The sequence below is a fragment of the Thalassophryne amazonica genome, chromosome 10 (assembly GCF_902500255.1).
Source record: "Thalassophryne amazonica chromosome 10, fThaAma1.1, whole genome shotgun sequence".
Classification (NCBI taxonomy): Eukaryota; Metazoa; Chordata; class Actinopteri; order Batrachoidiformes; family Batrachoididae; genus Thalassophryne; species Thalassophryne amazonica.
In genome coordinates, this window is record NC_047112.1 from 6,386,860 (window position 1) to 6,394,293 (window position 7,434).

Here is a 7,434-nt window from a genome sequence, read left to right on the forward strand (position 1 = left end):
TGTGAGTGTTGTGGCATCTCTTGGCCACCGTACTTGTGTCCCATCTTCAGTTTGTTTACACTTGCATACTTGTGTGTTTGCTCACAGGTGATGTGGAGCCTCTGCTGCTTCAATCTGGCGTCACAAACAGGATGTGGGTCACAGAGTATGTTAACATGCACCTGTGACTTCGGGATGAAGTCAAAAATGGTGGGGAGATGTGTAGCGGGATGAAAGTCCCGGGTCCCAATTGAAAAGACGTTACCGCTAGCTTGGCTAACGGGGAGTTCCCCTTTGGCTGACCTGGTAGAGGAACGGTCTTTTGGTGCGAGCCGCGTGGGTTCGATCCCCCACCGTCGTCCCGGCCACGAAGGTCCTGCTGCTTCACCAACAATCAGCAAACCCGATCACTCCACTCCCTGGACAGTAACGTCCCGGCGGCATGCACGGCACCACAATGTTAAGAGAACAGTGTCCACACCGGAACGCCACAAACTCACTGAATGTGGTCTTATTTTCTTCAGGCTCTGCTTGATGAAACCCCACCCAGGAACCCCAGAGGAGCGACAGACTGGCGTGATGTTGGGAATGATTCCCGAAGTGCAAGTCCGTCCCTGTCGGTACTCAGTAACCGGTCAGTATTTGATCCAATGTGGCCTTTAAGGACATGTGCTCCAAACCCCACATACTCATCGTCTTGCATAATATAGAAGTGCACCTGCATGCACAATCAATGCTGCAGGACCAGTCAGTCCACCTGAGGTAGTAATCCAGGCTGCTTGTTGGAGCGTCAGAAAATAATTTTAGTTAACGCCCATAAAGACGGCGGCCTGTCGTCTGTCATCTTCACCAGTTACTCAGAGACTCACTGAACCTGGAGCTGCTCCCGCAGAACCCCACCAGCCGTTCAGCCAACCGGGACTTGAGAAACTCCAGATCTTTAATCTGATTCTGGTGAAATGAGTCCATCTGGTTTAGTTAGTTATCACCTGTAAGACCAGTAGGGGGCGAAGCAGGAATGGATTCAATCAATACGGTGAACAAAATCCATCCGATGTTCACCAAATTTGAACCGTATAACCTACATAAGTATCACATAGGAGTTTGAATTTGACCATAATCTGGTTTCACCATGACCTTCTAAGGACCGCCCACTTTACAGACCAGATTATTTTACTATTCCATGATAGCTGTAGAGTTTGACAATTGGCTCTCTTCCGTATCCTAACCTTGGTCTGTATAAATTATAAACCTTCCAGCTTTAAGATTTGAAAGCAAACCCGCCGATATTGTTTACCCAAATCTTGCCGCGGTAGCGCAGCAACACTGCCGGCTGTTTTTATTTACAACTACAGCATCTAAACACAAAAGACGAGCTTCAGTGAATGTCTCCTCAGTTATCAACCAAAGTGATCAAGCAAACGCTCAATGCCACTAGCAGCACTTCCGTTGTCAACGTCGATATTAGAGTTTGTCACACTTTTATTTAAAAGAGCCTTTTAAAATGTTTGATTTTATCTGTGTGGTTATGTTTTATGAATATATTTTATTGTTCTTGACCCTGTACAGTTTGTTTTTAGTCTCTGCTCTGTAGCACTTTGAGATTCCATGGAATGTAAAGTGCATTACAAATAAAATGTATTATTATTATTATCACTGATGGAAGAGCTGGTAGGCGTGTGACAGATTGGTGGAAATGCCACATCTGGACATTTTCCCATGATGCTGTGTGAGGTTTGGCCTAATTGACAGACGGAACATCAAACTGAAACTGGTCTGTTGAATAACCAGCAGGGGGTGCTGTCTGCACAAACAGTCTTACCCAACTGACATTGACAAGCAGTTGATTTTGTCACTTGATGGGCGTTCCCAGTTTCTGCGTGGTAAGAGATCTTGTAAATCACTTCGCAGGTGTTATGTGGTTACAAAAACAGAGTTTTTAGATGTCAAAGTGTTTTTTCTCACTAATATTTGCTAAATATGAGCAACATTAGATTTATTCAGAAATGCAGCTGTTTCAGTGCGTATTCTACCGTCTTGGATTATTTTGTTTGAGCCAAAGACCAGCTGACGTCACGCTGCGTTTTCACTCCGATTGGCGGTTGCTGTGCCACGTTGTTCAGCATTTGCATAAAATAGACTGGCGGTATACGCGACTGTTGTCTCTCCGCTGCAACACGCCCACTGTGAAAATGAACGGCAAGTTGTCGCTTGCTGACTCTTGTCGCTAATGTGACTGTTGGGTTATTTTATTTGGGTCAGTTTTATTTATTGCTTTCTTGACAAAATCCTTGTACTTGTATTAATTCTTTTAAATTATATTTGTTGTTGTTCTGCTGATGTTGGAACCTGCGCTGGTGAAGCAACTTGCAGTAACTTTATCGCAGTTTGGTGTTCTATAAAAATAGTATAATTTGTATGTTGAGTCACATTGAGTACATTTTTCCACTTTTAAAATCTTTGCATGTTTATGTTGGATGAGTTTTATCGGAGTCGTGTTGTCTTCCACGCGGCAGCTCAGCATCAGGACGCCAGCTGTGCAGCGCCGTCACGAAGATCGGGAAGCCCTGCAAGAAGAGAGCCACAGCGGGGCAGGAGTACTGCAGAGTGCACGAAGGCGGCCACACCTCCTACATGGACTGACTTCCTGTTAGCACTGTGACATCACACCAGACTCCACCTTCCTGTGGTTTGTAGTATTTTGAGCAGCTGGCGTATTCCGCTGTCAACCCCAGTGCATTGGGCTCAGTGTTCAGCCTGAATTTATTACTTTTTTTTTCTTCCTGTTTGTTTTTCATGTAAAACAACTTTTAAAAGCTCTTATTCCTTTTACCTTCTCACTTGAAAGTTAATAAAAAATGTTTTAACCTTTTGTGTGTTCACACTACATATTTAAATGCAGTATGATGGAACTACTTTTCAAAACCTACAACTAGAACTTTATCTCAGATTCCTTTAGGTTCAAATGGCCTTGAAATAAACTCCTTAAAATATCACGATTCCACCATCCATCCTCAACCGTCACTATCCCTGGTTCTCAAGACCAGGCACCTAAGTGGTTCTACTCTACTCTTTTCTACTCTATTTTACTCTTCCTTTTTAGACATACCTTTGTAGTATGCTGGCATAGTTCCACCTTAGAATTGGAATAAAATATATAACATTCCTTACTGAATTTTCATGATTGAAAGGTTTTTGAAGTTGCATTTTTGTGGTCCACCTCCTATTGGCTGTTAGCAGCAATCGAAAACATTTTAATTCTGGGAAAACAAAAACAAAATGTATCTTCTAAACTTGGTATTCACTGCAGATCCTTGAATGCCTTTTGGGAATCTAAGGTGTCCAATCTGCCTCGTTCTTGCACGTTTTGTTTTGGTGCTCACTGCTGGGAAATCTGTCAGTTTTCTTTTCAAATATTTCATTTGTGCATTGTTACACAGAAGTAGTCACCACCTACTTTAAGAACTCGTTAATCAGTTCTGCTTTAAGTAGAAGGGGGGAAAAAAAAAAAGCCCACCGGATATACTGCACGTGCAGGGTATTTTAATTATTGGAGTGCTGCAAAAGTTCTGGTTTCAGTCACAGAATTGCAGCGAGCTGATCTGAGGATTGTTATGGTGCTTTCGCAAGATATAGTTTAGGACTACAGGGGCAGAGCCTGATGGAGGTTTGCTTATGTGTAAAATAGTGATATTTTAAATATGGGGGTGAAACATGGCAACACGACATTCAATCATGAATTCCGTGAAAACGTATGCAAGCCTTTATTGTATCGTGTGCCGACGGCCCGTTTGAACAGATGCACACAAGCAGAAGGTTTACAGTGGGTCTTCATATGGAGCCCCAAAACCCAAATACGAACAAAACAATAGAATTTCAGAAACTGACTATACTGTGCGCACAACTATTAGACGAGTTTTCTTGAGGATTTAATTCATTGTTGAACAAATTCAGTGCTGTCAGCAAATCCAAAATGTTAACCCCCCAAACCTGAATGTTTTAGGAAAGAAAAGTGAGTTTCGGCTTCCTCTGGAATGTGTGTGGGCGTGCGCACAATTACACAACTAAATGAAAACCTGTTCATGAGTGAGAAAGGCACAACTAAGAATTAACACCAGATATTTCAAATGTGTTCAGTGATCATTATACCCATCTTTTCAGTAGCTGTCGTGATCCGTCTGTCCGTTTCTTGGTCTGTCAGGTTTTGGTGCAGCTGGGACCACGGCCTCCCAAACTCTGTTCATTAGCTGTAATTTCTCTCACGTTTAAAAGGGGCCCACCAGTTCACGGTAGTGTTCAAGTCAAGTGAGGACGGTTCCTGTGTTTTTATTCCATCCTCTCTGAGGCCTCTGCTAGTGAACCCATGGGGTGCTGTGCGGCATAAAAATCATACCTGCCTTCTATGATCCAGACTTTGCCTGCACCACTGCTTAAAGAATCTTCTAAAAACTGGCCGGAGGTTTGAGAGTTGACTTCAAATCTATTTTCAACCCACAAAGCTCCAACAGTTCATCCTTAATATATTATCTCGCTGCCATCTGACTCAGCGTGTGTCCAATAGTAGTGGAGCAGATAAGTTTTGATTCTTGGCCATAATTGTTCACTTGATGATACAAGCATCAGATTTGGCATGAATGTTCTTCATAAATCAGTGTTTGAGGAGAAAGTGCTGGCCACTTGAAAATCCAATATGGCGGCCAAATAGGGGTCAATGAATTACACAGGGGTCAAAATGTAAAGATGTTCCAATCATATTGAAAAGTATAACGTTATTTGATCATAAATATTCCAAAAAGGTATAGTTTGGACTATCTATGACTAAATGTTATGGGGTAAAAACAGCAAGAATGGTGACAAAGGTCAATTTCAGTTTGTACAGGGTTCAAAAGTTAAAGTTGCTCCAATCTTTGTAAAATGTGATGCAAATTATTGGCTGAGTTAATAAGGTTTTTAAAAGTAATAGTTTGCACCATGTGTCATGCTCAGTTGTCATGTTACAGGCTAACATATGTCACATGCCATAGAATCCAATGGACATCCACACTGACGTACTTTGCAAACAAAGCATTCAACAGTCAAAACTATTCAATTTATTAACCCTATTAGCTCAACCAATAATCTGCACCACCTTGTACCAAAATTAGAGTTTAACTTTTGACTCCTGTACAAACTGAAATTGACCTTTGTCACAATTCTTGTCATTTTTACCCCTTAACATTCAGTCGTAGATAGTCCAAACTATACCGTTTTGGAATCTTTATGATCAGACACACTGTGGTATAGCTTTCAATATGACGGGAGCATTTTTAAATTTTGACACTTGTAATTCATTGACCCCTACCTGGCCGCCATATTGGCTTTTCAAGTGGCCAGCACTTTTTTCTCAAACACTGATTTATGAAGAACATTCATGCCAAATCTGATGCTTGTATCACCAAGTGAAGGATTGTTTCAGTTATCTGCTGTACTACAGTGGGCACAGGTCCAACAAGAGGCAATGTCTCATCAGTCCACAAAACCTTTGAAAACTGTCTTCAGATATTTCTCAGTCCAATCTTGACATTTCTCCTTGTGAGTCTTATGTCTCCGAGCGCTGAGCACACTGTACGTCTAGACACACATTTAATTCTTCAAGTCTTTGGTATTTAATTTGCAGCTTTTCTTATCCACAGATTTCTTGTGACCCAGTTGACAATTTGCAACAAAACATTTGATTGTTTGTGATCACGCCTCAATAGCTTGGCTATTTCAAAAGCATTTCATCCCTCTGAAAGACCATTTACCATTTCTGACTTTTCAGTGCTGATTAAATCTTTTTTGGCCCATTCCTTGATATAGGACATTAATCTCTTTAGGCCACCCCACCCCAAACTTCATAACACTTGAGTACTTAAATCCAATAAGCAGTCAGGTTTATATAAGGTGGAATTGGAAAATAGGCACAGAAATGATGAGGTCAGAATACTCACTCGTCTAATAATTGTGCACGCAGTGTAAGAGGATGGCTGGATCAGATCCACAACTGAAACATCTTAAACGTAGCGAGAACACCAGTATGCAGCTTAAAAAAATGAAAAGTGGCTTTAATTCTAAAATCCCACTTTGTACACCTCAGTTCAAACGCTCATTCTCACCCTGAAAAACCGTAATTACGCCACCTGGTCAAAACAAACACCATTTGTGTATTAGATTTATCCGATACACACACACACACAAAAAAAAAAAAAAAAATCACACACACGCACAAGGGATCAGATCGGGTGTTTACATATATAAAAATCAATTCCAAGAGAGGATCCAGCCACACTGATACCTGACCTGTAGAGAATCTCAAGTTCAAGGGTGTAATAGTGAAGACAGCGAAGTACAACTTCCAAATCTAAAAACCCTCCACAGTAACGGTACAGTAGTGTTCAGAATAATAGTAGTGCTATGTGACTAAAAAGATTAATCCAGGTTTTGAGTATATTTCTTATTGTTACATGGGAAACAAGGTACCAGCAGATTCTCACAAATCCAACAAGACCAAGCATTCATGATATGCACACTCTTACGGCTATGAAATTGGGCTATTTGTAAAAAAAGTAGAAAAGGGGGTGTTCACAATAGTAGTGTGGCATTCAGTCAGTGAGTTTGTCAATTTTATGGAACAAACAGGTGTGAATCAGGTGTCCCTTATTTAAGGATGAAGCCAGCACCTGTTGAACATGCTTTTCTCTTTGAAAGCCTGAGGAAAATGGGACATTCAAGACATTGTTCAGAAGAACAGCGTAGTTTGATTAAAAAGTTGATTGGAGAGGGGAAAACTTATATGCAGGTGCAAAAAATTATAGGCTGTTCATCTTCAATGATCTCCAATGCTTTAAAATGGACAAAAAACCCAGAGACGCATGGAAGAAAACGGAAAACAACCATCAAAATGGACAGAAGAATATCCAGAATAGCAAAGGCTCACCCATTGATCAGCTCCAGGATGATCAAAGACAGTCTGGAGTTACCTGTAAGTGCTGTGACAGTTAGAAGACGCCTGTGTGGAGCTAATTTATTTGCAAGAATCCCCCGCAAAGTCCCTCTGTTAAATAAAAGACGTGCAGAAGAGGTTACAATGTGCCAAAGAACACATCAACTGGCCTAAAGAGAAATGGATGAATATTTTGTGGACTGATGAGAGTAAAATTGTTCTTTTTGGGTCCAAGGGCAGCAGACAGTTTGTGAGACGACCCCCAAACTCTGAATTCAAGCCACAGTTCACAGTGAAGACAGTGAAGCATGGTGGTGCAAGCATCATGATATGGGCATGTTTCTCCTACTATGGTGTTGGGCCTATATATCACATACCAGGTATCATGGATCAGTTTGGATGTGTCAAAATACTTGAGGTCATGTTGCGTTATGCTGAAGAGGACATGCCCTTGAAATGGGTGTTTCAACAAGACAATGACCCCAAGCACACTA

General features: G+C 41.3%; 1 long non-coding RNA gene across 1 annotated transcript; it reads left to right on the forward strand.

The window, feature by feature from the left end:
- The first annotated feature begins 367 nt into the window (after positions 1–367).
- On the forward strand, positions 368–2,967 carry LOC117519462. The gene is made up of 3 exons (XR_004563289.1): positions 368–405; positions 504–613; positions 2,496–2,967. It is a non-coding gene; the product is annotated as an uncharacterized LOC117519462 (long non-coding RNA).
- The last annotated feature ends 4,467 nt before the right edge of the window (positions 2,968–7,434 follow it).